General features: G+C 42.9%; 1 protein-coding gene across 7 annotated transcripts in view; it reads right to left on the reverse strand.

Moving 5' to 3' along the window:
- ahnak (AHNAK nucleoprotein) overlaps window positions 1–22,703 on the reverse strand; it is a 50,628-nt gene extending 27,925 nt beyond the window's left edge. For 4 of the 7 annotated variants that reach the window (XM_071411924.1, XM_071411922.1, XM_071411923.1 and 1 more), the window contains exons 1-2: window positions 22,384–22,703; window positions 3,684–3,735 (exon numbers count right to left, since the gene is read on the reverse strand). The gene's annotated coding sequence lies outside the window, so the exon portion shown is untranslated. Of the gene's footprint in view, window positions 1–3,679; window positions 3,736–18,186; window positions 18,251–22,383 lie in introns of all 7 variants that reach the window. The other 3 variants (XM_071411920.1, XM_071411921.1, XM_071411919.1) reach the window with 3 other exon arrangements.
- Window positions 22,704–24,110: the final 1,407 nt, after the last annotated feature.

The following is a 24,110-nucleotide window of genomic DNA, read 5'->3' on the forward strand; positions in this document are numbered from 1 at the left end:
ATTGCAGAATGCATGAAATCCGTTAAGGTAATTTGAAGACTGCTTTTTTGAACAGCTGTTTGGTCAATTTCAAGAAAGAGGGGAAAACCTGACCATAGGGGAATGATTATACATATTCATCGTTTTTTAATATTTCTAGAAATATTTTTTAAATATATTTTTTATATGATTTCTCTTATTTTCTCTTTTCTCTCTGCATTGTTGAGAAGGGTCGTACGTAAGAATTTCACTGTTAGTCCACACCTGTTGTTTACCAAGCATGTGACAAATAAAATGTTGATTTTTGATTTGATATAAACATGGGAACACAAAGAAGAAGACAAGACAGAAAATACAGTATGAACAATGTTTACGTCAAAGATGGCGTTGTCTCTTCCCTTGCCATGAAAACCCTCTCTCCCCATCCCCCTCTCTCTCTCTCCCCACCCTTCCCCCTCTCTCTCTCTCCCTCCCCATCTCTCTCTCTCTCTCCCCATCCCCCCCCCCCCTCTCTCTCTCTCCCCATCCCTCCCTCTCTCTCTCTTCCCATCCCTCTCTGCCCCTCTCTCCCCACCCCCCTCTCTCTCTCTCTCTCTTTTCAGGTATGCACATTCTTTCTAAACAGAGCCCCACAGTGGAGGTGTTATAATACCCATAAAACCTAGCGGTCAAACAGGGAAATGGTTCCAATCATTTTTTCCTCCATTAATTCTTCCTATAAGGGATTTTAGAAACATTTCCAATAAGAGCTGTGTTTCATGTAGACTCACCCTGGCGTGACGTTTTGATAACCGTGTAAATCTCTCTCGAACAAGGTGACTATATAGCTGACACCTTTGCTATCAGGTATTGTGCCAACTTAAAACTTGCACTACACAGTTCCCAGAATTGTACATTTAAAGAAATGTAGCCAATTTATTCATTACTACATTTAATTAACATGAAATAGTTGATCCAGAGATTCTTACCTTTTCCTTGATTCGGTCGTCTCGTCCAGATCCTCATGGTATTTGTAGTTCTTTATGATAGCCACATTAGCAGCTAATTAGCGTTTCATTTATGGGGGGTAAATACAGGCAAATATATTGATATTAGTCCCCTTGTTCGAGAGAGATTTACACGGTTATCAAAACGTCACGCCAGGGTAAGCCAATATGAAACACAGCCCTTATTTTAAGTGTTTCTAAAACTATTGCAACCATTTCCCTGTTTAACCGCTAGGTATTTTGGGTATTATGACTCATACTCCGGTACTCTATGACATATAAGGATCAGAAAAGCTTTCAACTCCTCCAGTAACACAACAACACAGCCAGTCCAGATAAAGGGAGTTACTTTAACAAGGCAACGATGCAGACCTACTGAATCTGCAGTGTCAAAGGGATCCATCCCAAATGCCACCCTATTCCCTACATAGTGCACTACTTTTGACCAGGGCCCATCAAAAGTAGTGCACTACATGGGGAATAGGGTGTTATTCATCAAAGACACGTGATCTAATTAACTCATGAAGATCAAATTTGCACTCAGGTCAACTGACACTGCATGCTAGCTAATAACACAATCTAAAATGGATCCTAGCTAGTAGCTTGGCCCTTAGTATCGCGACAAAAATACTTTCTAAGTAAATGAAGAAAAAAAACAGTGTGTGTGTGTCTGTGTGTGAGTTTCTCAAAGTCAACGCACCATGTGAGAGCCCGAACACCCCGCACCATGTGAGAGCCCGAACACCCCGCACCATGTGAGAGCCCAAACACCCCGCACCATGTGAGAGCCCGAACACCCCGCACCATGTGAGAGCCCAAACACCCCGCACCATGTGAGAGCCCGAACAACCCGCACCATGTGAGAGCCCGAACACCCCGCACCATGTGAGAGCCCAAACACCCCGCACCATGTGAGAGCCCGAACACCCCGCACCATGTGAGAGCCCGAACACCCCGCACCATGTGAGAGCCCGAACACCCCGCACCATGTGAGAGCCCGAACACCCCGCACCATGTGAGAGCCCGAACACCCCGCACCATGTGAGAGCCCGAACACCCCGCACCATGTGAGAGCCCAAACACCAACATGTGCATTGCATTCATCAGATGAATTAGAAATCATCAATAGAGACACACAAAAACACTCTGCATCATGTCCCATTTGATGCTTTTGCTCTGACAGTTTCCCATGTGTTTCAGAGCTTATCTCTGTCTGCATAGAGACATTCAGGATATGAGAGACCCGTGAAAACTATGCTGCACTAACTCTCAAACAAGCCCCATTATTATTGTTGGCACTCAAGAGTTATTTACAAAAGCAGATGGAGGGAGAAACCTACAGCTCCCGGCTCGGATTATACAGCTCTCGTTATTCTACTCTACGTCCCGCCCTCATCTCATCTCTCGCATTAAAAAGTAACCTACGGCCACACCACACCCAACTCTCACTCCTATTACTCTCTATAGCTACAATAGTCCTTGAGGTTTCATAACATCAAATGTGTATTTTACTGCCCTTTCCCCTCCCCCTTTTGGAACAATGCTTTATGATCTAGAGAAGTATTTTCCTTTGACATATTCCTGGCAGGGAGTACTGGGAGGGGCAGAGAGAGAGAGAGAGAGAGAGAGAGAGAGAGAGAGAGAGAGAGAGAGAGAGAGAGAGAGAGAGAGAGAGAGAGAGAGAGAGAGAGAGAGAGAGAGAGAGAGAGAGAGAGAGAGAGAGAGAGAGAGAGAGAGAGAGAGAGAGAGAGAGAGAGAGAGAGAGAGAGAGAGAGCGACAGAGAGAGAGAGAGACAGAGAGAGCGAGAGAGAGAGAGAGAGAGAGAGAGAGAGAGAAAGAGAGAGAGAGAGAGAGAGACAGAGAGAGAGAGACAGAGAGAGAGAGACAGAGAGACAGAGAGACAGAGAGACAGAGAGACAGAGAGACAGAGACAGAGAGAGAGAGTTCAGGAGGGAAACTATCATTTGTATAATTGCTGTAATGTAAAGTCAAAGGACCAGCTGGTTGAGGGGTAAAGCAAACTGTGAACAAGACTTGTTGTGTTCATGGAATCATTCGACAGACAAGCAGTGAAAGAAAGCAACAAAAAAACAACAGTCAAACTACTTTCTTCCATTTCTGTCTCTCTGTGCCTTGACTGCAAAACATCTTCTAATCAAATGATGAGCTCATCAAAATGTGCCCAATGGAGACATGAAAGTACAAATTTGGCCACAAAAGGATCAAAGAAGAAAAGTGGGGAGGAACTGGAGGGAAGGAATGGGAAAGGGGATGAGCGTTGTACATCATTGTAGTTTGCTATGTAACTGTGCTATGAGAGAAAGCCTGCAGGGAACACGAGGACAGACCACCCGACAAGAAAGCTTCTGGTTTCTGACAATGGCAGCTCCTAACCAGTTAGCTAACCCGCCTCTTTCTGACCACAGAACATGTCTGTATACGCCTCTTTCCTGTATCCCTTGTTGGCTACATTGTCTGCGTACGGTTTGGCGGTTTGGTATTCCTTAGGCTTACGACACTGACTCCCCAGTTTAAAAAATGATCCTGCAACAGCTGCTACTACCAACAGTTAAACAGTGTGATCTGGCAGGGCTTGACTGGCCATTTCATATTAAAGGGGGTTTACAGTAACTGATGTGTTGCGTGTTGTGTTTAGCCTGCGTCTTGTCGTCAACATCTTGGAGGACTATATCTTTGAATGAAGGACACTTACGTACTTTGGATTGCTCAAGCAAGGCCAAGGGCTCTGTCTCTTCGCTTCTTGTTTGTCTGTTTACAGAGGGACACACAGAGAGAGAAGAGGGATAGGAGTTAATCACATTGATTGATCAAATAGATAGGTTAATTCTCACGTCCACACATCTCTCTTGCCTATGTTACTCCAACAAGAGAGCAAACAACGTCAACACACATTCATTCATGGCTTTTGGAAAGACATAGAAACAAGTTCATAAACTATGCCCGTACTAATATGCTACTGCTCCAGGGATATCTACATGACTAGGTCACACATCTTCAGTGTGTTCTGATTGTGTCTTCATAACAATGCAATGGACCTTCACCTCAGAGAGAATGGACCTTCGCCTCAGAGAGAATGGACTTTCGCCTCAGAGAGAATGGACCTTCGCCTCAGAGAGAATGGACCTTCGCCTCAGAGAGAATTGATCTTCGCCTCAAAGAGAATGGATTTTCGCCTCAGAGAGAATGGACCTTCGCCTCAGAGAGAATGGACCTTCGCCTCAGAGAGAATGGACCTTCGCCTCAGAGAGAATGGACCTTCGCCTCAGAGAGAATGGACTTTCGCCTCAGAGAGAATGGACCTTTGCCTCAGAGAGAACGGACCTTCGTCTCAGAGAGAATGGACCTTCGCCTCAGAGAGAATGGACCTTCGCCTCAGAGAGAATTGACCTTCACCTCAGAGAGAATGGACCTTCGCCTCAGAGAGAATGGACTTTCGCCTCAGAGAGAATGGACCTTCGCCTCAGATGGAATGGACATTTGCCTCAGAGAGAATGGACCTTTGCCCCAGAGAGAATGGACCTTCGCCTCAGAGAGAATGGACCTTCGCCTCAGAGAGAATGGACCTTCACCTCAGAGAGAATTGACCTTCACCTCAGAGAGAATGGACCTTCGCCTCAGAGAGAATGGACCTTCGCCTCAGATGGAATGGACATTTGCCTCAGAGAGAATGGACCTTTGCCCCAGAGAGAACGGACCTTCGCCTCAGAGAGAATGGACCTTTGCCTCAGAGAGAATGGACCTTCGCCCCAGAGAGAATGGACCTTCCCCTCAGAGAGAATGGACCTTCGCCTCAGAGAGAATGGACCTTCGCCTCAGAGACAATGGACCTTCGCCTCAGAGAGAATGGACCTTCGCCTCAGAGAGAATGGACCTTCACCTCAGAGAGAATGGACCTTCGCCTCAGAGAGAATGGATCTTCGCCTCAGAGAGAATGGACCTTCGCCTCAGAGAGAATGGACCTTCATCTCAGAGAGAATGGACCTTCGCCTCAGAGAGAATGGACCTTTGCCTCAGAGAGAATGGACCTTTGCCTCAGAGAGAATGGACCTTCGCCTCAGAGAGAATGGACCTTCACCTCAGAGAGAATGGACCTTCCCCTCAGAGAGAATGGACCTTCGCCTCAGATAGAATGGACCTTCGCCTCAGAGAGAATTGACCTTCGCCTCAGATGGAATGGACCTTTGCCTCAGAGAGAATGGACCTTCGCCTCAGAGAGAATGGACCTTCGCCTCAGAGAGAATGGACCTTCACCTCAGCGAGAATGGACCTTTGCCTCAGAGAGAATGGATCTTCGCCTCAGAGAGAATGGACCTTCGCCTCAGAGAGAATGGACCTTCACCTCAGAGAGAATGGACCTTTGCCTCAGAGAGAATGGATCTTCGCCTCAGAGAGAATGGACCTTCGCCTCAGAGAGAATGGACCATCATCTCAGAGATAATGGACCTTCACCTCAGAGATAATGGACCTTCACCTCAGAGAGAATGGACCTTCACCTCAGAGAGAATGGGCTGTGTGCTCGAATTTTATACACCTGACGAATCCTCTAATTTGAAAGGGTGTCCACATACTGCTGTATATATACTGTATCAGCTCATCTGTAAAGAATCAAGCGTGTTTTCAACACATGTAAATACTGAAAGTGGTACAGGTGGAGCAAGAGATTCTATATTTCAAAACCCACTGGACAAAAACTGGTTGAATCAACATTGTTAATTTTCTCAGTGCCGAAAGAAATTAGAGGGAACATTGGAGATGAGGTTGAATCAACGTGGAAAACTGATTGGATTTGCAAAAAGTCATCAAAGTTAAGGGCATTTCGTCTTTTCTTTCCCACCTAACTTTTAACCTAAATCCAGCGACATGGTGAAATGTTTAGTTGATTTCACATTAAATTCACGTTAGTGGACAAACTCAACCAAATATAAATCAAAACTAGACGTTGAACTGAGGTCTTTGCCCAGTGGGTAATGTGAATTATGTGGCAGACCATACCATAGCAGGCAGCCACGCCATTTTAAATATGTACCACAGATCACAGATCACTCAACACAACAAGAAAGACGCAACGCATGACAGCTGGGTCATTTCAATTTCCTAACGCAACACTAGTATGTTCAAACCACAACTTGGACACATCGCTGCACTATCAAATGTCACCAAAACAGTCTCAAACAAAAAAACAGTCACGAGGTATTGGCCCTTTACTTAAACTGTTCCACCTGAGGAGAACAACACCTTGGCTTGTACACAGACCTCACATACCCAGCTGCTGTCTGCCGTAGGCCTCGTTCTGATGTCTGCATGTGGCTGCTAATACGTTTAGACAAGATTCCCTTTCAGTTCAGGTCTATTAACATCTTAGAAACAACTAGCGACTAGCCTTAGGCCAACGTAACAGATAGCGTCTCGCTTGAGGTTATAGTGTCTTCAGAAAGTATTCACACTGCTTGAATTTTTCCACATTTTGTTGTGTTACAACCTCAATTTAAAATGGATTAAATAGAGGGTTTTTTTTGGGGGGGGGGGGGGGCTGTCACTGGCCTACACACAATACCCCCGTAATGTCAAAGTGGAATTATCTTTTTCGAAATATTTACAAATGAATTACAAATGAAAAGCTGAAATGTCTTGAGTCAGTAAGTATTCAACCCCTTTGTTATGACAAACCTAAATAAGTTCAGGAGTAAAGATTTGCTTAACAAGTCACATAATAAGTTACATAGATCATGTTAAAATAATAGTGTTTAATATGATTTTTTGAATGACTACATCATTTTTGTACCCCACACATACTAACCTCCCGTTATTGTATTGGTGAGAGGTTAGCATTTTTGGGGGGGATATGATATTTGTGTCTCACTCATCATTATTCACAATTCATTATCCGTAATCATACACATTAATTTAGAAGTGTTTAGAAACATACACTACTCTTATATATGATCATGACCTTCTAGCCTTCATTTCTCAGAACAAGAATAGACTGACGAGTTTCAGAAGAAAGTTATTTGTTTCTGGCCCTTTTCAGCTTGTAATTGAACCCACAAATGCTGATGCTCCAGATACTCAACTAGTCTAAATAAGGCCAGTTTTATTGTTTCTTTAATCAGAACAAAAGTTTTCAGCTGTGCTAACATAATTGCAAAAGGGTTTTCTAATGATCAATTAGCCTTTTAAAATGATAAACTTGGATTAGCTAACACAACGTGCCATTGGAACATAGGAGTGATGGTTGCTGATAATGGGCCTCTGTACGCCTACGTAGATATTCCATTAAAAAAATCTGCCGTTTTCATCTACAATAGTCATTTACAACATTAACAATGTCTACACTGTATTTCTGATCAGTTTGATGTTATTTTAATGGGGGAAAAATGTGCTTTTCTTTCAAAAAACAAGGAAATTTGTAAGTGACCCCAAACTTTTGAAAGGTAATGTATATATTTGCGTATAAAAGCGTTTCCACCTATATTTCTCGCATAATTAATTTTACCAACACATAAAGATCCCACCTTGTCTAGCATATTTAGTTTTGTCGACATTTTGAAAGTTTACTGGGAAAAAGATGTTCTGTTTCCATCAGGCCTGTCATGACATTTTTCATCCGACATGTACTTTATATACATTAAAAGGTTGGATGGAAACCTGCTTACTGTCCCAATAGTTTTGGAGCTCACAGTACTAGCACATGTCTGAAGGCGAAGAAATATCTGATTTAAGATTCATGACTGGTACCATAAAGTATCTGGAGAATTCTGTTTTCCCGAATGACACTGGTCCTTTTCAGCAGTGCCTTAAAGCTTTGAGCTTGAAATCAATAATAATGATCTAATTGTATAAGCAACTGGTTTGGTATTGATATATTTGTTTTCCAGTTAAACTTTGCCATTTGTCTCGACAGTAAAAGCTGAACCTTGGTACGTTGTATGTCAAGTGCTTTCCATCCGGCTTAGTTCACAATTCCTTCCTGCGTTTGAAGGTCTCTGCTTTGACTGGAAGAGGGTACTGTGAAACAAAGAAGAGACTTTCCTCTTGAGCAGAAACACCAACTGGTGGACTGGATTCCTCACAGACAGGCATGGACTAGTGACAACCTGCCCCCCACACAGACAAATTCTTTAAAGACAAGTTGTGTTTTTTGAACAACTGTCATTAGTCTGCTGCCTCCTCCCTTCTTGTGGTTTACAGCTGAACTGTTCTTTACGTCCAAGAAAATTACAGCAAATAACTGTGTTTACAGTTTACAGACTCTTTCAGTGGCAGTTGAAAAACAGAACTCAAAGTAAAAGTTTTAGTAAAGGGTGCAAAGAGGAAACTCTTTACAGGATTTTGATTTATTATTTAAAACAAGATGAACTAGTTTGAGGATCAACTCCAAGCGCAAACCTTTGACGCATAAAACAGTTATATTTGCATTGTGTTAACATACTGGGTCTTCGCTAGATTTATAGTTATGTATCACTCCGGTGTTCCGTTTGTGCTTACCCGTTTGAAGTTGCAGAAGAGCAGAAACCAAGCGCGTCATGACTACATGTTGTTGTTGTCTATAGCAAATAGCCACCGGTGAGCTAGAAGTAAACAAGGGTCCGGTTAACGGATCCAACAAGCGTTTCTCTCTCTTCAAACCCTCATTAAAAAGGTCTTTCCTCACACCATCACCAAGCTAAAACCTCTTCCTATCCTCACTGCTTTATTGTTGGCGTAGCTAGCTAGTTGGTTATTTCTGATGGGGTACTGAAATAGATAGGCCAGTGGTGGGGATAAACGCCAAGCGATACGAGGTTGGATTGCCACTGTGTTTGTATAAAGAGAGACTCAGGGGTAGGACAGCTGTCTACACCAGCAGACACCCAGAGGCGTTGTATTCATTTTGCCTCCTGTCACAAGGAGGAAGATCAACAACATGCGTAGTAGGTAAGACGGTAAGTCTCAAGGAATTCCATAAACGTGCACTCTGTCTGTAATCCGTTCAATTAAGCAGATTCAGGTAAGGATTTGGTTGATCTGATTTGGATTTTGTTGTTTTTATGTCTGTTTGGAAACATTTTCTGACAACATAATTGGCTCTTGCCACTGGTGTTACAAAACATAGGAACATGTCAACCTTGACTTGGCATTGACTTGTTACACGGGCATCGCAAATCCAAAAACACTGTGTACTATTGGTCACACCTATGTGGTAAAACGAACACCATTAGTCAAAGCAAGGCGACTGGAATAACAGTTAGAGATATTGTGAGAAACACCAAAGTCACTGCTTCAGGTAGGTTTAAAGGAAACAGTGTGGCCCCCACACTACTGTTTTAATGATCACAATCACAGCAGTGCACACAGAGGAGTGGTCACCGCTAGCTTGCTTGCTAAAAGGAGTGTGGGGCTGGGCCGGGAATTAGACGGACTAGAATATTGATTGTACTCATGAGTGTTCTGTCAAATTTCCGTCACCTAATGGGCTTTTCCCCGTTCTAGTCAGTCAAACAAATAGATTGATTTCTATGTGCCTCCAGTCTTACCACCATCTCAGTGCTAGCTTACTTGCTAAGGGATTGGAGAAACGGGCTAGGCTACGAGTCCCACCACTGGCAGTGCTAGCTTGCTTGCTAAGGGATTGGAGCAACGGGCTAGGCTACGAGTCCCACCTCTGGCAGTGCTAGCTTGCTTGCTAAGGGAATGGAGCAACGGGCTAGGCTACGAGTCCCACCTCAGGCAGTGCTAGCTTTTTACATTTACATAATTTAGCAGATGCACTTATCCAGAGAGACTTACAGTGGTGAGTCATTTAACAGACTCTCTTATCCAGAGAGACTTACAGTAGTGGGGGCAACAGGCTAAACGGCTGGGTGCAGCGCTGTGCTACGAGGCTGGGCCCCACCTTGCCTCGAGTCCTGTCTCGGTGAAGGTTGTTTGCTTGCTAACAGCTTGTAGCAACAGGCTACAGGGCTAAACAGCCTAGCCTCTCAGTGCTAGCTAGGTTGCTAAGAGAGCAACCAATGGGCTAGGCAACAGGCCTGGGTGTTGTGTTGTGCTCCACAAGGCTGAGCAGGCCCCACTCTGGGCTGGGTGCCGTGCTCTACAAGGCTGAGCAGGCCCCACTCTGGGCTGGGTGCCGTGCTCCACAAGGCTGAGCAGGGCCCACTCTGGGCTGTGTGCTGTACTCTACAAGGCTGAGCAGGCCCCACTCTGGGCTGGGTGCCGTGCTCCACAAGGCTGAGCAGGCCCCACTCTGGGCTGGGTACCGTGCTCTACAAGGCTGAGCAGGGCCCACTCTGGGCTGTGTGCTGTACTCTACAAGGCTGAGCAGGCCCCACTCTGGGCTGGGTGCCGTGCTCCACAAGGCTGAGCAGGCCCCACTCTGGGCTGTGTGCCGTGCTCTACAAGGCTGAGCAGGCCCCACTCTGGGCTGGGTGCCGTGCTCTACAAGGCTGAGCAGGGCCCACTCTGGGCTGTGTGCTGTACTCTACAAGGCTGAGCAGGCCCCACTCTGGGCTGGGTGCCGTGCTCCACAAGGCTGAGCAGGCCCCACTCTGGGCTGGGTACCGTGCTCTACAAGGCTGAGCAGGGCCCACTCTGGGCTGTGTGCTGTACTCTACAAGGCTGAGCAGGCCCCACTCTGGGCTGGGTGCCGTGCTCCACAAGGCTGAGCAGGCCCCACTCTGGGCTGTGTGCCGTGCTCTACAAGGCTGAGCAGGCCCCACTCTGGGCTGGGTGCCGTGCTCTACAAGGCTGAGCAGGGCCCACTCTGGGCTGTGTGCTGTACTCTACAAGGCTGAGGAGGCCCCACCCTGGGCTCCAGTCTCACACATTACTTGATAGCGCTGTCAGGCCAGCTGGAACGGAGCCCAGTCTCTCCTCTGTACCTCTCCCACAGTGACTAACTCCAAAGAAATGACCTCCACTCACTCTACCCAGCCTCTCTGTGTGCTGCCTGCAAACCCAGAGCATGTCCGCACAGGATCCAGCCACAAAACAGAATCACTTTTCGTACTTTCGTCATTTGGTTGCGTCATGTTAGGTAACTACAATCATCGTCACTGAATGGATCTCTGTACCTGATTGTGCAAAGGAGCCGTATAGACTCTCCAGTTTGGTAAATACCTAGAGAGTTAGTCTTGTATCTGGTAAACACCTAGAGAGTTAGTCTTGTATCTGGTAAATACCTAGAGAGTTAGTCTTGTATCTGGTAAACACCTAGAGAGTTAGTCTTGTATCTGGTAAACACCTAGAGAGTTAGTCTTGTATCTGGTAAACACCTAGAGAGTTAGTCTTGTATCTGGTAAACACCTAGAGAGTTAGTCTTGTATCTGGTAAACACCTAGAGAGTTAGTCTTGTATCTGGTAAATACCTAGAGAGTTAGTCTTGTATCTGGTAAACACCTAGAGAGTTAGTCTTGTATCTGGTAAACACCTAGAGAGTTAGTCTTGTATCTGGTAAACACCTAGAGAGTTAGTCTTGTATCTGGTAAATACCTAGAGAGTTAGTCTTGTATCTGGTAAACACCTAGAGAGTTAGTCTTGTTTCTGGTAAACACCTAGAGAGTTAGTCTTGTATCTGGCAAATACCTAGAGAGTTAGTCTTGTATCTGGTAAACACCTAGAGAGTTAGTCTTGTATCTGAAAGGATCTGTCAGTGAGTTAAGATGATTGATTGAAGACAACTATCAAGAATAGATAGAGTAAGTGATCGTGATAAAGAACACTAATCATCAAACAATGAAATACTGGCGAGTGGCAAGATTTGGTTAAGGTTCTATGGGCTCTGGTCTAAAGTAGTGCACTATATAGGGAATAGGGCTCTGGTCTAAAGTAGTGCACTATATAGGGAATAGGGCTCTGGTCTAAAGTAGTGCACTATGAAGGGCATAGGGTGCCATTTGGGACGGAATCCTAAGCTAAGGAGAATAGACATACTGAATTATCCCAATGCTATCAAACAGAATTGTCTCAATGTTTTGTTCCTCCCTTTGTTGTGGGGAGTAGTTGTAAGCAATGGGGTGTGTGAAAGGGGTGAGAAAGCAACATGTGTTACCACTAACTGGCCTGACTGGTTTACAGACCAGAGAGAGAGAGAGAGAGAGAGAGAGAGAGACAGAGAGAGAGAGAGAGAGAGAGAGAGAGAGAGAGAGAGAGAGAGAGAGAGAGAGAGAGAGAGAGAGAGAGAGAGAGAGAGAGAGAGAGAGAGAGAGAGAGAGAGAGAGAGAGAGAGAGAGAGGGAGGGAGAGGTTTTGCATAAGCAAACATGAAAATGTTGTAGATTGACAGAGGCAAATGTGTTTTTTCTACAGTGCATGGTGTGTAAAACCTCAAATCATAGAGCATAACATAACATAACTGAACTATAAATTATTATTTCACTGATTTGGAATAAATCCTTTTATTGAAATGATTTACATTTTGTTTCCAATGCTCATCAAAATACACCAACATATAAGGACTGCATACAAGTACTGTGTTATTTACTAAGTAGGCTGTTGATGTCTGTCCCAAAGTGACACTGTTTATTGTTTGTGTGAATGTCACCAGTGGCTAATGGTAATTACACACCTCCATATACATCTTAATGGTAATTACAGGCTAATGTCACACTTCCATATACATCTTAATGGTAATTACAGGCTAATATCACACTTCCATATACATCGTAATGGTAATTACAGGCTAATATCACACCTCCATATAAATCTTAAAGGAATGGTTTCCCCTGGAGCTTTGGAAATCAAAATGTAATACCTGAACCTCTATGAAATTCTAAAGTTATTGTTGACATGAATCATTATAATGTTTTCCAGTCACATGACATATTGACAGGTAACACACCTGTAACCTTTTGACTGTTAGCAACTTTGAAACTTCCTGTACATTCCACAGGCTACCGGATTTATGTCAGCGTTCAAGAACAGCTGTGGTTGGAAACAAATGGGTTTTAAACAAGTAAAGGCAAGTGCTGAGACGGAGGTAGAGAAATTACAGTTTTAAAAAATACACGTGAGCCTGTATATGTTGCCAGCCGGAGAACAACCTCAACAAAGCAAAAAATATATTTGCATTACTCGCACTGCCACTCCGAGTGCATCTCAGTGCCGGAGGCGTCACTACCGACCTTGGTATACCCGGACCAATAGTGAAAACTCAATGTCCCCATTTGCTAAAAATATTTTCAGAATACTGTAAAATCTCAGGACATAAAATGGAACGTGGAGGAAAGTAAATAAATAACAACAATAGGAAACAGAATAACTCATGATCTAAAGCTTTAAGATCACCACAAAAAATATATAAAATACTTAGGATGCTTATATAAATATAACTTTATCCCATTAGTCAACCATATAAAAGCAGATTTAATTAAATGGAATAATTTTCCCATAAATCTTACAGGTACAATAAACTTCTTCAGAACAGCATGGCTCCAAAGGTTTTTAGATTTATTCTCGGTAATACCAATTACTATAAATGGGAAATACATCCGAAGACATTCTGATAAAAAAGTATACTCGGTCATAACAAACTTTATATGGGAAAATAAAACTCATGGTATTAAAAAGGAAGGTTTTACATCTTCCTATGTCTGAGGTAGTTTTAACCTTCCAGACTTGAAATTGTATCTGCCCACCACCCAGGGCTTTAACTTGTGAAATATAGTTAGTTAAATGATAAATATAAATAAATAATAAATATAGTTAGTTAAATGATAAATATAAATAAATAATAAATATAGTTAGTTAAATGATAAATATAAATAAATAATAAATATAGTTAGTTAAATGATAAATATAAATAAATAATAAATATAGTTAGTTAAATGCACTAAAGAGGAAACGTGGGTCCATATTGAAGATGTGTACGCTCATCCCCAGAATCTTTTCACTTGTCTATTTTCAAATGATAAAGAACATTTAACAACTTCAAATGAAACATATTCAACAACAAGAACCGATATCACTCCCTAGAAACACAACCCTATGAAACAATCCTTGGATAGCTTTTGTGAATTCGCCGATAAATTGGCATATAAACTATAAATGGGAAATACATTGATTTCCATGACAGAATAAAAATAAAATTTTTTTTGGACAGACCAAAATACGGAGTGTATAAAACATTAGGAACATGACATTAGGAGGGGGTATAATGGCGCCGGAGGAGATGGAGGATTAAAAAAAAAAAATTAAAAAAAGGATTTACTTCAGATACCGAACAAGGCCCAAATCCCCGTCATTCGCATGAAGGAGAGACAGAGATATAGGGGTCGTAGGCCGAGGTGCCTTGTAAGAATCCGACAGCGAGTGGATGACCCGCCATCCGTCCTATTAGCCAACGTGCAATCATTGGATAATAAACTGGATGATCTCTGCTCGATACTATCCTACCAACGGGACATTAAAAAAAGTCATATCTTATGTTTCACAGTCGTGACTGAACGAGGAGGCAGCGCTCCTAGTGGCCAGGGACATTTATGCAGAGAAACTTAAATAAGTTTTACCTAATTTCTACCAGCACGTTACATGTGAAACCAGAGGAGAAAAAAACTCTAGACCTCCTTTACTCCACACACAGAGACATGTACAAAGCTCTCCCTCAACCCTCCATTTGGCAAATCTGACCATAATTCTATCCTCCTGATTCCTGCTTACAAGCAAAAACTAAAGCAGGAAGTACCAGTGACTCGCTCAATACGGAAGTGGTCAGATGACACAGATGCTACACTACAGGACTGTTTTGCTAGCACAGACTGGAACATGTTCCGGGATTCTTCCAGACGGCATTGAGGAGTACACCACATCAGTCACTGGCTTCATCAATAAGCACATTGATGACGTTGCCCCCACAGTGACCATACGTACATACCCCAACCAGAAGCCATGGATTACAGGCAACATCTGCCCTGAGCTAAAGGGTAGTGCTGCCGCTTTCATGAAGCAGGACTCTAACCCGGATGCTAAGAAATCCTGCAATGCCCTCCGACGAACCATCAAACAGGCAAAGCATCAATACAGGACTAAGATTGAATCTTACTACACCAGATCCGACGCTCGTCGGATGTGGCAGGTCTTGGAAACTAATATGGACTACAAAGGGAAGCACAGCTGCGAGCTGCCCAGTGACACAAGCCTACCAGACCAGCTAAATTGCTTCTATGCACACTTCGAGGCAAGCAACACTGAAGCATGCATGAGAGCACCAGCTGTTCCGGACTACTGTGTGATCACAGTCTCTATAGCCGATGTGAGTAAGACATTTAAACAGCTCAACATTCACAAGGCTGCAGGGCCAGACAGATTACCAGGACGTGAACTCCGAGCACGCGCTGACCAAGCGTCTTCACTGACATTTTCAACCTGTCCCTGACCTAGTCTGTAATACCAACATGTTTCATGCAGACCACCATAGTCCCTGTGCCCAAGAACACCAAGGTAACCTGCCTAAATGACTACCAAACCGTAGCACTCACGTCCGTAGCCATGAAGTGCTTTGAAAGGCTGGTCATGGCTCACAACAACACCATTATCTCAAAAACCCTAGACCCACTCCAATTTGCATACCGCCCCAACAGATCCACAGATGATGCAATCTCTATTGCACTCCACACTGCACTTTCCCACCTGGACAAAGGAAACACAGCTCAGCATTCAACACCACCATCGTGCCCTAAAAACCTCCCTCTGCAACTGGATGATGGGCTTCCTGACGTGCCGCCCCCAGGTGGTGAGGGTAGGTCACCCTAGTCATAGACTGTTCTCTCTGCTACTGCACGGCAAGCGGTACCGGAGCACCAAGTCTAGGTCCAAAAGGCTTCTTAACAGCTTCTACCCCCAAGCCATAAGACTCCTGAACAGCTTACCAAATGGCTACCTGATACCTCTACCTACATGTACATATTACCTCAATTACCTCGACTAACCTGTGCCCTCGCACATTGACTCTGTACTGGTACCCCCCTGTATATAGCCTCCACATTGACTCTGTACTGGTACCCCCCTGTATATAGCCTCCACATTGACTCTGTACCGTAACACCCTGTATACAGCCTCGTTACTATTGTTGCTCTTTAATTATTATATATTTTTTTATTGTTTTATTGTTTACTTCAGTTTATTTAGTAAATACTTTCTTAACACTTATTTTTTCTTAAAACTGCATGGTTGGTTAAGGGCTTGTAAGTAAGTATTTCACTGTACCTGTTGTATTCGGCACATGTGACTAATACATTTTGATTTGATTGGGAACATGACATAGACTGACCAAGGGAATCCAGATGAAATCCAACGATCCCTTATTGATTTCACCTGGAAAATACACTTTCATCAGTGTAGATGAAGGAGAGGAAACAGGTTAAAGAAGGATTTTTAAGCCTTTAGATATGGATTGTGTATGTGTGACATTCAGAAGGTGAATGGGCGAGACAAAATATTTAAGTACCTTTGAATGGGGCATGGTAGCAGGTGCCAGGCACACCGGTTTGAGTGTGTCAAGAACTGCAACGCTGCTGGGTTTTTCACGCTCAACAGTTTCCCATGTGTATCAAGAATGTTCCACCACCCAAAAGAAATCCAGACAACTTGACACAAGTGTTGGAAGCATTGGAGACAACATGGGCCAGCAGTCCTGTGGAATGCCTTTGACACCTTGTAGAGTCCATGCCCTGATGGAGGCTGTTCTGAGGACAGAAGGGGGTGCAACTCGATAGTAGAAAGGTGTTCCTAATGTTTGGTACACTCAGTGTAAATCTCTCTTTCTGCATATTTCAAGACATGGTGTATGAGGGTGCAGTGAGATACCCGATAGGTTGGTCGATACTTAAAATTCTCCATCGTTAACACAATGGAAAGGTAAAATACTTTATTATCTAAATGTTGAAAGTGCTTGTGGGTGACGGAGAGAAACAAAAAGGTATAAGGAGTTATTAATGGTCCCCCCCTTTGCTGCGATAACAACCTCCACTCTTCTGGGAAGGCTTTCCACTAGATGTTGGAACATTGGTGCGGGGACTTGCTTCCATTCAGCCACAAGAGCATTAGTGAGGTACTTCACTGATGTTGGGCGATTAGGCCTGGCTCATAGTCGGCGTTCCAATTCATCCAAAAAGGTGTTCGATGGGGTTGAGGTCAGGGCTCTGTGCAGGCCAGTTAAGTTGTTCCACACCGATCTTGACAAACCATTTTTTTATGGACCTTGCTTTGTGCACGGGTGCATTGTCATGCTGAAACAGGAAAAGGCCATTCCCAAACTGATGCCACAAAGTTGGAAGCACAGAATCATCTAGAAAGTCATTGTATGCTGTACCGTTAAGATTTCCCTTCACTGGAACTAAGGGACCTAGCCTGAACCAAGAAAAACAGCCTCACACCATTATTTCTCTTCCACCAACCTTTACAGTTGGCACTATGCATTCTGGCAGGTAGCGTTCTCCTGCCATCCGTCAAACCCAGATTTGTCTGTTTGACTGCCAGATGGTAAAGCGTGATTCATCGCTCCAGAGAACGTGTTTCCACTGCTCCAGAGTCCACTCCATTTCGGGCCAACGCTTGTGCATAGTGATCTTAGGCTTGTGTGCGGCTGCTCAGCCATGGAAACCCATTTCATGAAGCTCCCGACGAACAGTTCTTGTGCTGACGTTACTTCCAGAGGCAGTTTGGAACTCTGTAGTGAGTGTTGCAACTGAGGACAGGCGATTTTTACACGCTGCGCGCTTCAGCACTCGCCGGTCCCGTTCTGTGAGCTTGTGTGGCCTACCATCTTGGCGGCTGAGCCGTTGTTGCTCCTAGACGTTTCCACTTCACAATAACCACACTTACATTTGACCAGGGGCAGCTTTAGCAGGGCATAAATTTGACGAACTGACTTGTCGGAAAGGTGGCATCCTATGACGGTGCCACATCGAAAGTCACTGAGCTCTTCAGTAAGGCCATTCTACGGCCAATGTTTGTCAATGGACATTCAGAGAAATAAACTTTTTTTGTGCGTACGGAACATTTCTGGGATCGTTTATTTCAGCTCATGAAACATGGGACCAACACTTTACATGTTGTGTTTATATTTTTGTTCAGTGTATTCTTGTATATATAGTGTAAGTCCATGAGTCAAGAGAGATTTTTTTAGATGGATTTACAGTCACACAGAGGGGGAGGAAAACCCCCGACAATATTGGAGCTTTAGTCAACAATTTCCCAAGTTGGGATCAATAACGTATTGCAGTACTACCTCTAGTCCTTATTTCACCAATTCTGATGGACGGACAGCTGCTTCAGGGCACCAGGTGTGAAATCTATGTGATAAATAAAATAAATGACTTAAATGTCTAAATTATCTACAATTAAAACACCCAGGGAACAATCAGACACAGAGACGAATACAAGTGTTAAAATACAATCTCTCTCTCTCACACAATTCAATTTCAATTTAAAGGGCTTTATTGGCATGTTTACATTGCCAAAGCAAGTGAAGTAGATAATGAACAAAAGTGAAATAAACAATAAAAAGTAACAGTAAACATTACCCTCACAAAAGAATAATGACATTTCAAATGTCATATTATGTCTATATACAGTGTTGTAATGATGTGCAAATAGTTAAAGTACAAAGAGAAAATAAATAAACATAAATATGGGTTGTATTTACAATGGTGTTTGTTCTTCACTGGTTGACCTTTTCTTGTGGCAACAGGTCACAAATATTGCTGCTGTGATGGCACACTGTGGTATTTCACCCAGTAGATATGGGAGTTTATCAAAATTGGGTTTGTTTTCGAATTCTTTGTGGGTCTGTGTAATCTGAGGGAAATATGTGTCTCTAATATGGTCATACATTTGGCAGGAGGTTAGGAAGTGCAGCTCAGTTTCCACCTCATTTTGTGGGCAGTGTGCACACAGCCTGTCTTCTCTTGAGATCCAGGTCTGCCTACGGCAGCCTTTCTCAATAGCAAGGCTATGCTCACTGAGTTTGTACATAGTCAAAGCTTTCCTTAAGTTTAGGTCAGTCACAGTGGTCAGGTATTCTGCCACTTTGTACTCTCTGTTTAGGGCCAAATAGCATTCTAGTTTGCTCTGTTTTTTTGTTAATTCTTTCCAATGTGTCAAGTTATTATCTTTTTGTTTTCTCTCTCTCTCCTCTCTCTATCCTCTCTCTCCTCTCTCTCCTCTCTCTCATCTCTCTCTCCCCTCTCCCTCTCTCTCTCTCTCTCTCTCTCTCTCCCTCCCTCTCTCTCCCCTCTCCCTCTCTCCCTCCCTCTCTCTCCCCTCTTTCTCTCTCTCTCTCTCTCTCTCTCCCCTCTCTCTCTCTCTCTCTCTCTCTCTCTCTCTCTCTCTCTCTCTCTCTCTCTCTCCCTCTCTCTCTCTCTTTCTCTCCCTCTCTCTCCCTCTCTCTCTCTCTCTCTCTCTCTCTCTCTCTCTCTCTCTCTCTCTCTCTCTCTCTCCTCTCTCTCTCCCCTCTCTCTCCTCTCTCTCTCCCTCTCTCCCCTCTCCCTCTCTCTCTCTCTCCTCTCTCTCCCTCTCTCTCTCTCTCCTCTCTCTCTCCCCCTCTCTCTCTCTCCCCTCTCTCTCCCTCTCTCCCTCTTTCGAATGGGCCCGTGATGAGGAAATGAAAAAAAAGGAAGTGGTCTCTTTCCATCTCACACGGGCCCAGTGAGAATGCCACTCCTCTCCTCTGCTATCAACAGTTGGCAGGGGAAAGCTGTGGTGGCAGGTTTGTTGGAATACAATGATGAGTGTTCTATGAATTCCATGTCCACTGGACTGATAGATCACATGACTAAATAACGACGTCAGGGGGGTTGTTAAGAAAGGCTCTGTTCTGAACCTGATGTTTTCTTAAATGATTGCTTACTTTATTCCAATCCATAGTTGACACTTACTATATTCTCTGTTTGGAACAAGTACTACCGAGTCAAATGAACTGTTCAAAACACTGAATACAGACATAGGCTATACTTTTACATACCATCACAATAATAACAAAGTTTACATTTTAAAGGTCTAGTACAGTCAAAAACGTGATTTGTCTGTGTTGCCACACTATGAGGTTGGAATAATATTGTGAATTTGTGAAAATTGTGATAATTCCCTTTTAGTGTTAGAGATTTTTGAAAAGATTGACTAAAATTACAGCCTATTTTGTTGGGATGGCGTTTTGGCCTGCCACGTGACATCACCAGGCAGAAAATTAGTTATGAGAGTTCCACATTTCTCTGTCAATAACACCAAGTTTTCAGTTTCCCCCTTCCCACTCAGACCACTCCCAGACAGACCTTGCAAAAGTCTTGCTTGAGAAATTGCTTGTGCTATCTAAAATCACTGTGAAATATATTTTCCATAACAAAAAATATAGTATTTTCAGCTGTTTTAAGCTCAATTACAAAACCTAAAGACACAAAAACAAAACTTATGAACCGGAAGCATAGAAATAGCACACATAGAACAGACCTACAGTTCTTAGACTTACTTTCAAGTTGAATTATTTCGTTTTTAAATGTTTTATTTAAGTCAGTGAAGAACAAATTCTTATTTACAATGACAGCCTGAACAGTCTGGTTCAGGGGCAGAACAACAGATTATACCTTGTCAGCTCGGGGATTCGACAACGCTCTAACCACTAGGCTACCTGCCGCACAAATGATAGATCTATAGCACACATTTCTATGTGAATTTGGTAGGGTTGCCCAAAAAGTTACATATTGCCACTTTAAGCATGACTTGACCGACCATACAGCCCATCACTTCGACAGGAACAATTGGAGAACGCTAGACTTTTACAGCTTTAAGGCATTCTGTGTGAGCTCGCTGGCTCCGATGACAGCCTATAACTAGTGTTTTCTGGGAGAGCGGTATTCTTTTCCTTGCTGTTTCACAGAAGAACGTCGGCCAGGGTGTGGCAGAAGGGGGAAGGGCTGAGCTTTAAAAAATATGAATTTCCACCCAACTCTACAAAGCATAATGTTTCAGGGATCAATGTCGCTACATCTCTATCGTATGTCTATTGTGATGAAGAAACGAACAAAAACGTGTCTGTTTCGTTTGATCATAACTCTTCAAGGTTAATACACGCCTGAAGTTACAACAGCGTAGCTGTTCTGTTATTCAAACACATTCTGTATCTTCGTTTCTGAGCTCGATAAAAAAAATAAAAAACGATTTCTCTATGTGCTGCAGAAGTCTTGATTATTTTCCCCTCTTTTCCTCAGACCTGGTTTCAATTAGTAAGTATTTCCTAACCACTACATTCCATTACCATACCCCCCCCCCCCTCTCTCTCTCTCTCTCTCTCTCTCCACCCTGGCTAGAATCCCGGGATAAAACGAATCGAGTTAAAACTGCGAGCGAGAAAGTCCGTAAAACTCCACCCATGTCAAGACGTTAAACAGATTTTTTTTAAAGAATGTATTGCTAAATTCGAAATGTACCGTTTTTTGTTATACTATATTAAACCCGTTACTATACTATACTCTGAAAACCGTTGGTCTCGTGAAGATGGGTTATAAGATGTTGTTCTAAGACTTCTGTACATGATTGCAGAGTGTGTGCAATTCTTTTCTCTCTCCCTCTTCCCTTGGTGCGCCTCTCTGAACCAGAAGCAGGAGGGAGGTGAAGGACTTGTAAGAGAGTAGAATCCACACCCAAGTCTGTAGGCTATCTTAATAAAACGCTTTATGGGGAACTGCCTTTACTGATAGCCATTTCTAAGCAAATAATTACTCATACTCACACAAACACTCGACTTGATAGATTAGAGGCAAATAGAACAAATATCATTTAACTTGACAGGTTTTTCATCAATGATGATGTTTTGGGCGGTTTCTTTAAACAACTTTCTTTTTTCTTTCCTGCGTGCAGGGCAGGGTTAGAATAGGAGGATCAATATCCACGTCGCTGAGATGAAATCACAACCGGACTAGGCTATACATCTGCATGGGGTTTTACATTTAAAAAATATATATGTTATAACACATCCCCGGGAAACTTAAGTTAGTCTGACATGTAATGTATTTCATGTGAGTGGCGTCGCTTTATATACCCCAAACAGGTTTATTTTGTACACAGTAACGGAGAGTGAAATAAGAAGTGAGACCCATGTCCCCGTTCATGTGGGTGGTGACACACACCCACTTCATCTCGTGTTATAAATTACAGAACTTTGAACGAGAAAACAAAGTAGCATCATGGGCACCACCCTTCCTCTCAGTTACTGTGGTGAAAGGCTATCAATATTATTTTCAAAAAAAATGTCATGTAAAATTAACCTTAATTAAACAGCACGATTGACACGTCATTTAAACGTATGCATTATAACCTTTGGGGGGGTGGGGGGGGGGGGGTTACCAGATATGATACCATCACCATTATTATAAACTGTTAAAAAATGATCTAAATTAAAATTGTGATGACAAAAGTAAATTATTGTTTTTACCTGAGCAGTCTGAGCTGCATCAACTTCAACACAGCAACTTGAGCATCTTTGGTAGTGTTCTCTTCCCCTCCTGCTGTCCCAGCAGTCGATAAAAGCACGTCTTCTTCTTCCCAATCAAAAGTTCTTTCTCACTTCTAGAATACTTGTCTTTCTCTATCAACCCGAGTCTCCCTCCGTGTCCAGGGCGTTTTTCTCTCTCCCCTCCCTTCTCACTCTCTCCCCTTAGAGAGTGCGTGTTGCCTTTTTTTTCTAGTCTGCGTGGCTGTTACTCCGGGCGATGCAGAATGGTTGGACATGCGAAAGGGTAGGGCTACTGGTCTTGGATAAAGGGAGGATTAGAGGGCGGGAGGTAACGGGAGGTGTAGAAGGGAGTGGCCGAAGTCTCCCTTTCTGTCTCTGCCCATCCAATGCAACTTGACTCAGGGGGACATAACATAGTAAACAAAATCCGGGAAATTCAAATTATACTGAACAAAAATACAAACGCAACATGCAAAAATTTCACGATTTTATTGAGTTACAGTTCATATATGGAAATAAGTCAATTGAAATGAATTCATTGGGCCCTAATCTATGTTAGCCACCTAGATAACGTTAGCGTTATCCATCTAGTCACCCAGCTAACGTTAGCAATAACAAATTAGAATTTGTAACATATCATACGTATTGCAAATTTGTAACATATTGTATGAATTGCCAATTTGTAACATATTATACAAATTGTAAATCGTAACATATCATAGAAATAGGATTATGGACATCCACAAATTAATACTTAATAATAATACTAATACTAATAATACTAATAATAATACTAATAATACCATTATTTCTATCTCTACTTTGCACATTCTTCCACTGCAAACCAACCATTCCAGTGTTTTTACTTGCTATATTGTATTTACTTCGCCACCATGGCCTTTTTTATATTATTATTTATTTATATATTTTGTTTGCCTTCACCTCCCTTATCTCACCTCACTTGCTCACATTGTATATAGACTTATTTTTCACTGTATTATTGACTGTATGTTTGTTTTACTCCATGTGTAACTATGTGTTGTTGTATGTGTCGAACTGCTTTGCTTTATCTTGGCCAGGTCGCAATTGTAAATGAGAACGTGTTCTCAACTTGCCTACCTGGTTAAATAAAGGTGAAATAAATAAATAAATAAATAAAATAAAAAATACATTCCATACAAAAAGTTACATATCATACCATACTGAACAAAATATCAACTGTAAAATGTTGGTCCCGTGTTTCATGAGCTGAAATAAAAGATCCCAGAAATGTTCTATACCAACAAAAAGCGTATTTCTCTGAAATTTTGTGCACAAATTTCTTACATCCCTGTTAGTGAGCATTTCTCCTTTGCCAAGATAATCCATCCACCTGACAGGTGCGGCATATCAAGAAGCTGATTAAACACTATGATCATTATACAGGTGCACCTTGTGCTGGGGACAATAAAAGGCCACTCTAAAATGTGCAGTTTCGTCACAAAACACAATGCCACAGATGTCTCAAGTTTTGAGGGAGCACACAATTCGTATGCTGACTGCAGTAATGTCCACAAGAGCTGTTGCCAGAGAATTGAATGTTAATTTCTCCACCATAAACCGTCACCAACGTTGTTTTCGAGAATTTGGAAGTATGTCCAACCGGCCTCACAACCACAGAACATGTGTAACCACGCCAGCCCAGGACCTCCACATCCGGCTTATTC

Source organism: Salvelinus alpinus, chromosome 7 (assembly GCF_045679555.1).
Source record: "Salvelinus alpinus chromosome 7, SLU_Salpinus.1, whole genome shotgun sequence".
In the NCBI taxonomy this organism is placed as follows: domain Eukaryota; kingdom Metazoa; phylum Chordata; class Actinopteri; order Salmoniformes; family Salmonidae; genus Salvelinus; species Salvelinus alpinus.